Source organism: Myotis daubentonii, chromosome 2 (assembly GCF_963259705.1).
Source record: "Myotis daubentonii chromosome 2, mMyoDau2.1, whole genome shotgun sequence".
Classification (NCBI taxonomy): domain Eukaryota; kingdom Metazoa; phylum Chordata; class Mammalia; order Chiroptera; family Vespertilionidae; genus Myotis; species Myotis daubentonii.
The window spans coordinates 181329555-181343084 of NC_081841.1; the positions used below are offsets into that span (position 1 = coordinate 181329555).

General features: G+C 43.3%; 1 protein-coding gene across 1 annotated transcript in view; it reads right to left on the bottom strand.

Annotated features, from left to right (window-relative positions):
- The window catches only part of SLC15A1 (solute carrier family 15 member 1), an 88417-nt gene extending 78228 nt beyond the window's left edge, over positions 1–10189 (bottom strand). Inside the window, exon 1 of the mRNA XM_059684990.1 lies at positions 10181–10189. The gene's annotated coding sequence lies outside the window, so the exon portion shown is untranslated. The remainder of the gene's footprint in view (positions 1–10180) is intronic.
- Positions 10190–13530: the final 3341 nt, after the last annotated feature.

Here is a 13530-nt window from a genome sequence, read left to right on the forward strand (position 1 = left end):
TGCGTGTGTGTTACGTTGAAAAAAATGGGAGGATGATCTCAAAGGCTTAAAAGGGTGTTCTTGAAGGAGAAGGAAAGACTAGAAGGGACAAGCATAGAAGCTAGACTTCTTTAAATATGTCTCTTTTTTTCTTAGATATTTGACCTTGGAACTGTGTGAATTAAAAAGATAACAGACTTTTAAAAAATATATATTTTATTGATTTTTTTTTTACAGAGAGGGAGAGGGATAGAGAGTTTGAAACATCGATGAGAGAGAAACATCGATCAGCTGCCTCCTGCACACTCCCCCACTGGGGATGTGCCCGCAACCAAGGTACGTGCCCCCTTGACCGGAATCAAACCTGGGATCCTTCAGTCCGCAGGCCGACGCTCTATCCACTGAGCCAAACAGGTTAGGGCCAGACTTTATTTTTTAGAGTAGTTTTATGTTCACAGCAAAACTGAGGTGAAAGCAGAGAGTTTTCACATACTTCCCACCCACTCCACACAAGTACAGCCTCCCCCATTTTGGACATCCTGCGCCAGAGTGGGACAACTGTGACATGCCATGATCCAACATGTCATTATCACCCAAAATGTACAGTTCAGAGTGGGGTTCACTCTTAGTGTTGTATGTTCTATGGCTTCTGATAAATGTAAAATGACATGTATCCATCATTATAGTATCATACAGGATAGCTTCACTCCCCTAAAATGCTGCTATGTTCTGCCTATTCATCCCTCCCACCCCTGGCAACCACTGGTGTTTGTCCAGAATGTAAAATAGTTGGAATCACACAGTATGTATGCAGTCTATCAGGTTGGTTCCTTTCACTTATCAATGTGCATTAAAGTTTCTTCCATGTCTCTGTTGCCATGTAAATATTTTACCAAGTCATCAACAAGATTAAATTTGAAAGGAGAAATCTTTACAAAATGAAAAAACAAAATGATACCAATGAACTTAACTTTCCAAGTGACTTAAAAGCACAGCAACTTGACTGGACATCCCAAGTTGGACAAACCCTAAGGACAAAATAACTGCAAAAAATTGTTTTTAACAATTTTCAACACTTGCTATTATATAGTGTGTTTTTTTTTTTTTTGAGGTAGTGTTGGTACTGTTATTCTGAGGTTGTCAGGTATAGAAGGTGGAGTAAAGCAAACAGGTTATTAGTGATAGTCTATCCTTCCTGATGTTCTGAAAGCCAGGATTGTCAGTGTGGAAGAGAGGGGGTAGAAGTGGAAGATAGACGAGGCTAAGTAAACAATTGCAATTCCAGATATAAGTTGACAGTAGCATTAGGAGCTCATGGGGTAGGAAGTATTTTATAGATGTGTATTTCCTAGCTGTCCCACCATAAAAGCCTAAAGCCAGTGGCCAACTCAGAGCAATGAGCATCCCTGGTGTCTACACTATGATTTGCAAACTTCTAACAAAACAAAACAAAACAAAACAAAACAAAACAAAACAAAACAAAACAAAACAAAAACCAGCCCAGGGATCCTTGGAGAATGGGCTGATTCCACATCTGTCCCAGGGAATGTACAAGGTGAGTCTGGAACATGTCATTAGAGCAAATAGGGAGAAGTTACCAAGTTTGAGGTCATGACAACAGGGCTCTGGTGCAGCCCAAGGAGGCACCACTTGCCAGGTGGGGCAAGCTGAACATCAATAAGAGTAATTACTGCAGTGCAACATCAATTACGTTCGAATCTGTGCATTCAGAATGGCACTAAAAAAAAAATAAACTGGTCACTGTAGGAGGATGGAGGCAAGTGATCTAAGTCATTATTTTGAAATATTGTAATTAAAGAAGAAGAGTGAAGTATTTAACCACTTTTCTTACATGAACTGTACTGAGGGCTAATGAAATGGTGGATGAGGGGCAGTGTTTCTTATTAGAGGAATTCCTGTTTGTAAATAAAGAACATCACCATTTTGCAGACTCTAATCAAGTAATGGAATTCTCAACAGGCCCACAAGACATTATCTACCTCAGGATGAAAGAACACACTGCCACCTGCAAAACAGTCTCACCAAAAAATAAAAATAACCAACACTATAAATTGATCAAGGCTCTGGATCTCAATTCCCACTGATGGGCCACACAAAGGACAGAGGAACACATTAAGGGACATTATAGGAATGCAATCTGTAAAACCTAGTGGGAAACTTCACGGGACAAATGCCCTCTTTCTTCAACAACTACATTTCAAGGTAGAGGAGAAACCTACCAATGAAAAAGGCTCGAAAGAAATGTCTACTTCTCAAAATGTGGATAACACTAAAAAAACTACTTTAAGAAAGCCTGACATTAATGAGACCATGGGAAATAACACTGACTGGGTATTTGATGATATTCAGGAATAATTGTTAATGTTGAGGTATAATAGTGGTACCTTTATCTTTCAGAGATACATACTGAAATACCTGGGGATGAAAGGAGGCGTGCCTGGGCTGTGTTTCTAAATAACACAGGAGGGGACAGCGGTGGGGGGTGAAGTGGGGGGTGAAAGTGAAACAAGATTGGCTGTGAGTTGGGGGATAAATGTGTCGGTGTGGGCAACATAGGTCTACAGCTGTAATACACATAAAGAAGACAATGATTAATAAATAATCATACAAGAATAAACTCCGTGTTTGGCACACTCACAAATGCAAGCCTCCCTTTGCCCACCCCTGCACATCAGAGTCCAGTGCGTATGGAAACCACAGGCTCCACAGGAAGAGGTGTCTTAGCCTCTATATTCCATTTGCTTTCAGGCTCTCTCACCATTCAGTACCTGATCTGTAACGGGGGCCTGGATGGAGCCTTGAGGATCATTAGTAATGGCTCTCATTCTGCAGAACAGCATGATGGTTAAGAGTGTGGACTTGAGCGGAGTGCATTGCTCCAAACACCAGCTCTGCCATTCCCTCACTGCGTCATGTTGCACCAATCAGTCATCCTCTCTTACCCTCAGTTCCCTCCTCTGGGAAGTGAGGCTAATAGAAATACCACTGTATTGTTGGTTGTCGGGCAGATTAAATAAGTTCACATTTGTCAATCACTAAGGCAGTGCCTGCCACATAGTAAGCACTGAATGTGTGTTAGCTTCCTCTTGTTCTCTCACTATTTCTTCAGCTCCAGCTCAGGGCGAGGAGAGTAGAATAAACAAGCGCTAATTAAGCACAGAGCACTATGTGGGTGCTGCTCTGCTTGTGCAGGGAGTGGGGGTGGGCCACACCCTAAAGGATGCAACAGCTAACCAGCACCCACAGTATGGAAAACTGACCCACAAAGAGGGCTGTGTTGGGGCAGGGCCTCCCAGGCCAATGCTATTTCACGTGCAAAGGTGCAGAACCCTGCAAGGCTGGGGCAGAGCTCAGTGGGCCATAGCGGGACAGAGCGGAATTCCTTGGGTCCCCAGGATGTTTCTGAAACTGCACCCTCCGGGCAGTGCAGGGACAGATGAAAAGGCACATTTCCTAAGAAATTACTGGGTGCCAGGCCCTGTTCGCACGGGACTGCAGCAGCCCTGTGATGTTGGCAGGGTAAAAGAGCATGAGTCATCTGCCCAAAGCTATGCGGTTAGTAAGTAGCTAAGCTGGAATTAGAACACACAGGCCTGTGTGTGATTCCAAAACCTTCTAGAGCAGTGGTTCTCAACCTTCCTGATGCCACGACCCTTTAATACAGTTCCTCATGTTGTGGTGACCCCCAATTTCATTGTTACAAATTGAACATCATTAAAGCATAGTGATTAATCACAAAAACCATGTGTAATTATATATGTGTTTTCCGATGGTCTTAGGCGACCCCTGTGAAAGGGACGTTCAACCCCCAAAGGGGTCGTGACCCACAGGTTGAGAACCGCTGTTCTAGAGATTTGACTTCTATCGGATTCTCCCTGGCTCTAGGAAAGTAAAAAACAAACAAACAAAAAAACGTTGATGGCAGTGATCTGCAAGGAGCAGGAAGGACTAGGGGTATTTTGATTCTCATTTATATTTTTCAGTATTTTATACATTTTCTACTAGGAGCAAGTATTGCTTTCATACTTAGAAAAAAAAGAATAACTACATTTTTAATAAAGAGAGGAGAAAAAAGTTTGTTGGATTTGCCTTCACATGAGACTGTGAAGAGATTAGAGATACATTCATCTCTTCTAAGCTAAATAAGTTTAGAACATTTAAAAATGTTTAGAAATGTAGGAAATTTGAGTTTAGAACCTAGGTGGATTCTGTTTTTCATGACTGCACATTGAGATAAATTATCATTTTAAATACTGTATAAAAGAGTTTTTAACAATACTTTAAAAGAGTACAATAACTGAAAAAGCAGTATCTTAAACTTTATAGTTTTCTTTTCCCTACTGTTAAAATTTTCTTTGATTGATTTTTAGAGAGAGAGAGGAAGGGAGATGGAGAGAGGGAGGGAAGGAAGGAAAGAGGGAGAGAGAGAAACATCGATTTGTTGTTCCACTTATTTATGCATTCATTGGTTGATTCTTGTATGTGCCCTGACCAGGGATTGAACTTGCTATCTTAGGGTATCGGGATGACACTCTAACCAACTGAGCTACCCAACCAGAGTCATTTTCCGACTTTTGAAAGTGTTGTACTTTTTCTTTTGGCCGCCAAGATGCTCAAAGCTAAAATTTTAGGCTTAGTCCATGTTGTGTAGTACAGACATATCTTGGATATAGTACGGCTTTGGTTCCAGACCACTGCAATAAAGCAAAGTATTGCAATAAAGCAAGTCATAAAATTTTTGCTGGTGGAGGGTCTTGCCTTCAATTTGTAAAAATATACAACATCTGTGAAGTACAATAAAGTGCAATAAAATGAGGTATCCCTGTAAATATCTCCTCCCTCTATTCCTTAATTGCCAGTATGGTATGCTTGCTTGGATGGTTTTGTTTAGTATGTCTTTATAATAATTTTCCTACTATCCTTTTGGAGAGGGTGTGGGTATAATATTAATGATTGCTCTGATTTGAGGGAAAACCTCTGTGAAGTCAAGAGGACCAGGATTTTTCTCATTTACAGATGACGAGACTGATGCTCAGAGATGGTGATATAACCTACACTTATCGCACTTGAACTAGAACCCAACTTTTCAGACTCCTCATCCAGTACTCCATCACTGTGCCAAGGTAACTAATGGGGCATTAGGATGGCTCCCTGGGACACTTGTCAGGGATGGTGACAGGAAGGGCTATATGCTGCCCACTCCTGGTAACTCCCCATCTGAAAAGGTGCAAACTAGACCAGGTGACATACCCACATTGCTGTTTATCGACTCCTAGGAAGCACATTAGGAACCAGTCAAACAAGACTGCCAAAGTCAATGGTGACAATTAATATTTCCCAATCTTGGTTTCAGAGCAAGGGTTAGTTCCTCCAAACACTTACTGCCCTCATTTTTGTCCTGTTTCAGTGACATTTTTTATTCAAACTGCTGTCCCTCTATAGGTCCCGAGTCTCTGGTACATGTCCCCGGGGAAGCCTTTGCTCTGTGTGCCCCCGTGGACCGGGATCTTGCTGCGCTAGTACCACAGACTGGGGCTTATGCAACAGAAATTTATTCGCTCACAGTTCTGGAAGCTGGAAGTCCGAGATCAAGATGTCAGCAGGGTTAGTTTCTTCTGTGGTCCCTCTCCTTGGCTCATAGATGCCATTTCTCCTTGTGTCTTCACATTGTTTTCCTCCTGTCCAAATTTCCTCTCGTTATGAGGAAGTCCATCATACTGGATTCAGGCCCACCCTAATGACCTCATTTTAACTTGATTATCTCTATAAAAGAGGTCACATTCTGAGGTGCTGGGGGTTATGACTTCAACATGAGAATACTGGGGGATATATTCAGTCCGTAACACCTGCCCTTCTGAGGTTTGGGCCATAGCTTCTGCAGAGGCCTGCATTGCCAGGTGGCCCCAGGCTGGCCAGGGTATACCCACTCTTCTTCTTTTTTTCTTTTTACACCCACTCTTCTTGAGCCAATAGCTGACCAGCCTGCCAGTCAGACAAATTAGAACCCCAGCTCCACCACTCACTGGTGGTGTGACCTTTGGCAATATCCTCCACCTGTCTGAGGTTTGGTTTCTTCATGTGAAACCACCACCTACTTAACAGGATTGTTGTTAGGATTAAGAGTGACACGTCTGTAAAGTGCTAATACCTGGGAGGAGCTCGCTGAGGGGAGGCTATGGTTGATACTTAAGCAAATCACCAGCTTTTGCAAGGAGATGCCAGGCCTGTTCTACCTCTGAGCTGGTGGGTCAGTCACACATAAAACAAAATTTGTCCAGAACAGTCTTTGGGCCTCCTCCAACATTCTCCAAGTTTCAGAGCTCAGTTCAATGTCTATGTTCAAAGAAAGAAGTTCTCCCTCAACTTCTCTCCTGCCTAGTGACTTCAAATCCCAATAGTGGGTTTAGGCCCTGAATCAGGAGTAATGCTGCTCTGACGTCTAAGGCGTAGTTAGCAACTCAGCCTCATTTCTTCACCATGGTTCCCCTCACAGACCATAGGTGTGATGGCTGATTTGTGTGTGTCGTTCCAGCTTCACCGAGCCATAGGATGCCCAGATACTTGGTCTAACATTCCCCAGAATGTTCCTCTAAGGGTGTCTGGATGAGATTAACATTTGAAGCAGTAGACTGAGTAAAGCAGGTTGCCCGCCCTAATGTGGGTGGGCCTCATCCAATCGCTTGAAGGCCTGAGTGGTACAAAAGGCTGACCTCCCCTGAATAAGAGAGAATTCTTCCTGCCTGACAGCCTTTGAACTGGGACACTGGCTTTTTTCCTGCCTTTGGACTCAAATTGAAACATGTCTCAGAACTACACCATTGGCTCTGCTGGGTCTCCTGCTTTCTGACTCACCTGAGATCTTGGGACTTGCCAGCTTCCATAATCTGTGAGCCAGTTCCTTAAAATAAATCTTTATACTCTCTCCTATCTCTCTTCCTCCCTCTTTCTCGCTGTCTCTCTTTCTCTCTCTCTCTCTCTCTCTCTCTCTATCTCTCTCTCTCTCTCTCTCTGATGAACCCTATTGGTTCTGTTTCTCTGGAGAACCCTAATACAACAGGCAAACTCCAGGTGACTACCTCCAGCATACCTGTAGGTGCCACCCCCCCCATCTCAAGCAGCGAGTCCACATTCCAGCAAATTCTAATTGACAATGACTTTAAGGAACTATTGTAGACATTGTTCTCATTTCTTCCAAACAAGAGGAGGGTGCTCCTTCTCAGCCTTGATGGTCCCCTGTAATATGCACAGCACCCCCATCTGACGTGGGAGATGACATGGCTTTCCCCTGACTTGTAGAGGGCAGTGCAAAGTGAAAGATGAATTTGCTCAAGTTACATGCAAACAAGGAAGGAGCATGCTCCAGACTTTTGTTCCAACCTTTAGCTCTTCAATGTCCGTGCAGCATGACAAGCCCCAGGCTCTTGCTGGACATCAGGCTGGTCTGTGACACGCCCCTTCAAAGATCAAGAGCAAGGCTCAGCTGGTCGGGGGGGGGGGGGGCGCGCAACCCTCTTCCTCTTCGGCTGATGTGAGTCTTACCTCACTGCATGGGCCAAGGGCAGCAGCACATGACTGCCCAGGTAAAGAAGTGACGTTGCACCTGTGCTCCTGACTAGAGCCTAAACAAGCATCTCAGAGGCACTTCTCCACATGGATCTGGGAGAGAGAGCAGGGCAGAAGATGATTTCATGTGGTCAAAAGGAGCAGTCTCAGAGTACTGAAGGCATGGCCTCGGGTCCATCAGTTGGTGAAGAGGGAATGGGAAACGATGGGCGTGCTGGCCAAGGGAACTGTGCGGTTGACAGCAGGACTCAAGGCCAGGCTCCTCAGGCTCTGTCCCAAGGTGTGCATTACCCAGAAACCTGGGAGGTCAGATGGGACTGACATGGTCTCAAACTATACACGTGCCAAGAGAATGACGAATGTGCACTCCAGACTCTGTGGGGAACCCCCTTCCAGATTCGTCACCATGGGGACATGCATACAGTTACGAGGAAGAAGACCAGAGAGTGAGTCAGGAAAAGGAAACTTCATTATTTCCATACCATGTGAGACCAGCTTGCTTAAAGTGGCATTACACTTCACTGAAACACTGGACAGGTATTGATGACCCTAACTCTCAGCCGAGCCCGGTCACACCCACTCTGCTTGATGCTCAGCTGTGGTCTTGGCTCAGACAATCCCCCTAAAGGCGACACAGGCCGTCCCAGCAGTAGGAGCATTTGGCTGGCAGGACAAGACAGGCAGCTTCGGGTAAACATCACGCTACCTTTTTACAGCCCCTGGCTTCCTCCCATCCTGTCTCCTCTCTAATCCCTGACAGCCAGTAACCTCTCCATTTCTATAATCTGTCATTTCAAGAATGGAATCATACCGTAGATAACCTTTTAGGACTGGCTCTTCTCACGCAGCATCATTCTCCAGTCACAGGCCGTCGCGAGCACCGGCAGCTCCTCCCACCTTTCTGCTGAGCAGCACTGCGGGGCCTGGATGCACCACCAACCGGTTTGCCTGCTGGAGAGCATCCAGGCTGTTTCCAGTCTTGGGCTATTGTGTATGAAGTTGCTATGAACATTGATGAATAGGTTTCTGAGTGGATATAAATTTTCCTTTCTCTGGGACAAATGACCAAGAGTGCAATTTCTGAGTCACATGGTTTTTACATGCTTAGCTTTTTAAGAAACCGTCCAAGTTTTTTTGCAGAGTGGCTGTGCCACTTTACTTTCCCAGGAGCAATGGACGAGTGATCCAGTTTCTCTCGCCAGCATTTGATGGTGTCACTGTGTGTGATGTTAGTCATCCTGACCAGTGTGTGTATATGACCTCTCATGTAGTTCTTTTTAAAAATTTTTTTTTTAATTTTATTGATTTTTTACAGAGAGGAAGGGAGAGGGATAGAGAGTGAGAAACATCGATGAGAGAGAAACATCATCGATCAGCTGCCTCCTGCACACCCCCTACTGGGGATGTGCCCACAACCCAGGTACATGCCCTTGACCGAAATCGAACCTGGGACTTTTCAGTCCGCAGGCCTACGCTCTATCCACTGAGTCAAACCGGTTTCGGCTCTCATGTGATTCTGATCTGCCTTGCCTTCATGGCGAATGATGTTGAGTACCTTTTCATTATGTGCCACCTGTCTTTCCTTTCCAGTGAAATGTTCAAGTCGCTTGCCCGTGTTCTGAGTGGATTGTCCAGAGAATTATGCTGAGAAAGGAGAGCCAGTCCTAAAAGTAAACATTTTTGCTCTGAGAAGACCCTGTTAAGAGGATGAACAAGCTACTGACTGGGAGAAAATTTTGGCAAACCAATATATCCAACAGAGGATGAGTTACCATTTTAAAGTGTACAGTTCTATGTCATTAAGTGTATATACATTATTGTGTAACCAGCACCACCATCCATCCCTACATTTTCATCTTATCCAACTGAAACTGTGTACCAGCTAAACACTAACTCCCCATTTCCCTCTCCCCACACCCTGCACCCACCCTGCTGCTATGACTGTAACTGCTTGAAGTGCCTCCTATGAGTAGGATCATGCAGTCTTTATCCTTTTGTGTCTGGCTCACCACACTGAGCACAATGTCCTTAAAGTTCATTCATGTTGTAGCATGTGCCAGAATCTCCTTTTTTTTAAAAAAAATATATTTTATTGATTTTTTTACAGAGAGGAAGGGAGAGAGATAGTCAGAAACATCGATGAGAGAGAAACATCGATCAGCTGCCTCCAGCACATCTCCTACTGGGGATGTGCCCGCAACCCAGGTACATGCCCTTGACCAGAATCGAACCTGGGACCTTTCAGTCCGCAGGCCGACGCTCTATCCACTGAGCCAAACCGGTCTTGGCAGAATCTCCTTCTTTTTTAAGGCCGAATAATATTCTGTTGTATGTACACAGAATATTTTGCTTTTCATTCATCCACCCATGGACACTTGGGTTATTTCCATCCTTTGGCTACTGTGAATATTGCTGCTATGAACATGGGTGTACAAATATCTGTTCAAGTCCCTACATCCATTTCTTTGGGGCATAGCCCCAAAGTGGAATTGCCAGACCCTGGATGTCTGGTAAGAAAAGATGCTCCAGACTCATTTTGGACACCTGTTGTCCTAAATCTCAACACAGCCATCCTCCAGGGAGCCCTGGATCCTTTTGGTAGGAAGGTATTTAGAGAATAGGATTTGGACATACAGGGGTGGTCATTAGCTACTGGCTTGGTCATTGTTTTTAGGCCTTTTCAGTGAACCAAGATAAGAAATAGTGTAGATGTTTAAGAAAAACTTATCATGAGTTCAAATTGGTATTTCCACATCAAATTCAAAACTAAAGGGCTTTAACTTTTTTGGTCTTATAATAAATTATTTTTTAAATATATATTTTATTGATTTTTTTTTTACAGAGAGGAAGGGAGAGGGATAGAGAGTTAGAAACATCGATGAGAGAGAAACATCGATCAGTTGCCTCCTGCACACCTCCTACTGGGGATGTGCCCACAACCAAGGTACATGCCCTTGACCGGAATCGAACCTGGGACCCTTCAGTCCGTAGGCCGACTCTCTAGCCACTGAGCCAAACCGGTTAAGGCTTTTTTGATCTTATAGATGCAACTTTGTTTTCTCCCATGACAAAAACTTGATTTCCAATGATATCAACGTAATTACTCACTTACTTTCTCCAGCAATAAACATATAACAGTCTCAGAATAATAATACAATCTCACAAAAACAAAACACTACTTCCACAAGCAAAACGATTACTGAAAATGGTTTTATTACTCGTTGGCTTATTTCCACTATTTTTGTCCTTAGGGTACATCCCACTGGGATGCACAGTGAAATTCCTATAAAGTCATTTGAAAAAATTCCTGTGTATTTGTCACCAATCTTCTATTGGCTTATGTCCATTTGTTGCATCTGCCTTCAATTTTTAGGAATTAAAAATAAATATTATGGAAATTATTGCATGATTCTAAAGGTAAGTATATAAAGCAAATTATATTTGGACAGGTTCATCTTCTAACCCTGTCTCCTATATCTCATTCTCTATCCCCCTATAGGTAAGAACTTAAAACTTTTTCTCTTCCATCTAACAAAATAAATGTAGCCTGGCCAGCATGGCTCAATGATTGAGCGCTGACCTGTGAACCAAGAGGCTGCAGTTTGATTCCTGATTAGGGCACATGCCCAGGTTATGGGCTTGATCCCCAATGCGGGGTGTGCAGGAGGCAGCCGATCAATGATTCTCTCTCATCATTGATGTTTCTATCTCTCCCTCTCCCTTCCTCTCTGAAATCAATAAAAATATATTTAAAAAATTTTAAAAAACCAAATGTGTTTATTTCTATATCCCTCCTTTCTTAAATAATGGGGAGCACACTATTCACACTTTTCTTAGTTTTGTGTTTTTCACTTACAGTTTCTTGAAGATCACTCCAAGCAGTATACAGAGATGTCAATTCCTTTTTATAGCTACACAATCCTCCACTGGGTAGTTGTACCATAGTTTATGCGAACGATCCCCTGTTGATGGAAATCAAGTATTTTTTTGAATGGTGTTTTTACACAGAGTAACTGTCACATGGTTAAACAAATCCTCATGGTCACTTCATAAGTTACCTTTCAATGTTCCATCCTTAGTCTCCGCAGCTTTCTCCATGCCAGGGGCTGGCTCTGTTTATGTCTACTACCTAGAATTAGTTAGTTCCCAGGTAGCAGATATGCCTGATGAGGTACTAACTGGAGTTTTATTATTTGTATCTTTATTTCTATTGTTGACACTGTTACAGATGTTCCCATTCACCCTCCCTTTGCCCACCTCCACCCAGCCCATGCCCCACCTTCCCTCTGACCATCACCACACTGTTGTCTGTGTCTATGGGTTATAAATACACATTCTTTGGCTGGCTACTAACTAGAGTTTTAATTTCAAAGTTATTTCAAAAACAATTTTCCCAAAGGGGGAATAGGCAGTTATTGTTTAATGAATATGAAGTTTCTGTTTGGTATGATGAAAAGTTTTGGGGATGGATGGTGGTGATGGTTGCACACAATGAGAATGTACTTAATGCCACTGCACGGTGCACTTAAAAATTATTAAAATGGTAAATTTTATGTTATGTATACTTACCTCAATTTAAAACAGAATAAGGCTTATGGGAAACACTAAAGAAATTACTGAAAAACAGCCATAAATATTATTTTTGAAAAAATATTTTTATTGATTTTAGAGAGGAAGGGAGAAGGAGAGATAGAAACATCAATGATGACAGACTCATTGATTGGCTACCTTCTACACACCCCACACTGGGGATCGAGCCCACAACCCAGGCATGTGCCCTGACTGGGGATCGAACCACAAGCTCCTGTTTCATGGGTCAATGCTCAACCACTGAGCTACACCAGCCGAGCATAAATATTCTTTAATGTTAAAAAATTTCTCCAGTACATTGTTACTTTAATATATAACTTTATATTGAAATTAAATTTCAATACAAAAACTAAGTGAGTTTTTTTTTTTCTTGTTGTTGTTAATCCTCACCTGAGTATATATTTTTTCACTGATTTTTAGAGTGGAAGGGTGGGGGGGGGGGGGAGAAAGGGAGGGAGAGAGAGTGAAACATGGCTGTGAGAGAGACACATCAATTGGTTGCCTCCTGAATGTGCCCTGACCAGGAGCTGGGGAATCAACCCTGCAACCCAGGTACATGCTCTGACCGAGAGAATCAAATCCATGACCCTTTGGTACACGGGGCTGATGCTCTAACCACTGAGAAACACCGACCAGGGCTAAATGAGGTTTTTAATTGATATGAATGTGTGTCATTGAAGTCAATAGTAGATGTCCTCAACTTAGAGATGGCTCCTTTCTCCACTGGTATAATAAATGAGGGCTGGTCACCTTCCAAGCGGAATCTTATCTGACAATGACATTGGTACAGATTACTCTCCAAGTTTAATGATGAGATAGCAAGTTAGCTCTTCCTAGACTTTTATTTATGTTACTACATGGTGACTTGAGTTTTATGGCTTCTATATGAGGCATTTATGAGTAGGAAATCCAGCTCAGTGACAAAGGAGATAATATCTTATATCTATTCCTGTTAATGTCAGAGTCCAGGGTGGGGATGTCAGACCCTCAGGGCAAACAAATATAGAAAAATTTCTTAGGCCCTAGATCTTGATCCACTAATGAAGGGGCTGTAGCCTCTGGTGAGTTCCTATAACACTTCACTTTCTCTTCATGACCTGTCTCCATCTGTGAAATATAGCCTCACCACGGAGAGAGAACATTTCAAAGACATCAAAGGATCCTTGGGTGCTCCAGATGTACACACCATCACATTTCCTCAACTGGTTATGGACAAGGACAGCCTTTAAAACCCTTCAAGTAGGTAAGCCAGCCGTTTCACTTCTTGTGGGAAGAATCCTCTTCCTCCACCACTGGAGCCACATGGGGCCGAGTGACAGGGCGCTGACTCACCTGCCGGGCCACCGGGCACACGAGAGGCAGGCCTGGCCCCTGCAC